Below are 1,263 nucleotides of genomic sequence, written 5' to 3' on the forward strand. Positions count from 1 at the left end.
ACTTAACATTCAAGGAAGATTTCGTAGCTGTAAAAGGGGGTGACGTATTGGCTGCCATCACATTTGATTTGAAATTTTCCTATGTTCTAGCTGGTTGGGAAGGTAGTGCACATGTTTCTCGTATTTTAAGTGATGCACTTTTACATCCATGAGGATTAAGAATCCCAGAAAGTAAGAATTAACATTCAATACCAAATAGTTCTTGTAATCTCATTGCGAGGTCAAGCACGAGCATGGCTCCAATCATTGCCACCAAGTTCCATATCTACATGCCAAGAATTAGCAGAGAGATCTTTTGTTCCCGCCTAGCAAAAATGCTAAGTTGAGGAACGAGATCACAACTCTCCAACAATTGGATGACGAGTTATTGTATGAAGCTTGGGAGCGATTCAAGGAGTTGCTTCGTAAGTGTCCTCATCATGGGATTCCTCATTGTATCCAGTTGGAGACATTCTATAATGGTCTCAATGCACATACAAGATTGATGGTAGATGCTTCTGCGAATGGTGCAATTTTGTCTAAGTCTTATAATGAGGCTTATGAGATTATTGAGAGGATCTCGAGTAATAACTATTAATGGCCAACAAATCGAACAGCTTCAGGAAGACGTATATTTGGAGTTCATGAAGTAGATGCTCTCACATCGTTATCAGCTCAGGTATCGTCTATTTTCTCTATGTAGTAGTTTACCGCAAATAGTGTTAATAATTTTGCAGCTGAGCCACCAAGCTCGTTTGAAGTAGTTTCCTGTGTGTACTGTGGGGAAAGTCATTCTTTTGAGAATTTCCCATCAAATCTCAAGTCGGTGTACTATGTGGGGAACCAACATCAAAATAAGAGTGGGCAAAGACCCCAATCCAACTTTTATAATCATCCCAACTTTTCTCGGAGCAACTAAGGAAATGCACCAGATAACAACTTTATGCAGCATAGACCCAACCAAGCTCAAGGGTTTAATTAACAAGCTCCAAAACCACCTCAAGCTGAGGCATCAAACAGTTTGGAGAACTTGTTGAAAGCATATATGACAAAGAATGACACTTTAATCCAGATCCAAGTAGCAACACTGAAAATTTTGGAAAACCAAATAGGCCAGTTAGCTATGGAGCTTCGTAATAGACCACAAGGAATATTGCCGAGCAATACTAAAAATCCAAGAAACTTGGGTAAATAACATATCAAGGCAGTGGCATTGCGAAGTGGTAAAATTCTAGAACCCCGATTGATTGATGTTGAAGACGAGCCTGTTGAAAATGATGAAAG

At 39.6% G+C, this 1,263-nt stretch overlaps 1 non-coding gene across 1 annotated transcript; it reads right to left on the minus strand.

Annotated features, from left to right (window-relative positions):
- Positions 1 to 319: 319 nt before the first annotated feature.
- LOC121217023 (small nucleolar RNA R71) lies at positions 320 to 426 on the minus strand. Its single transcript, XR_005913232.1, has one exon. It is a non-coding gene; the product is annotated as a small nucleolar RNA R71 (small nucleolar RNA).
- Between the last annotated feature and the right edge of the window lie 837 nt (positions 427 to 1,263).

Source organism: Gossypium hirsutum, chromosome A02 (genome assembly GCF_007990345.1).
Source record: "Gossypium hirsutum isolate 1008001.06 chromosome A02, Gossypium_hirsutum_v2.1, whole genome shotgun sequence".
Lineage (NCBI taxonomy): Eukaryota > Viridiplantae > Streptophyta > Magnoliopsida > Malvales > Malvaceae > Gossypium > Gossypium hirsutum.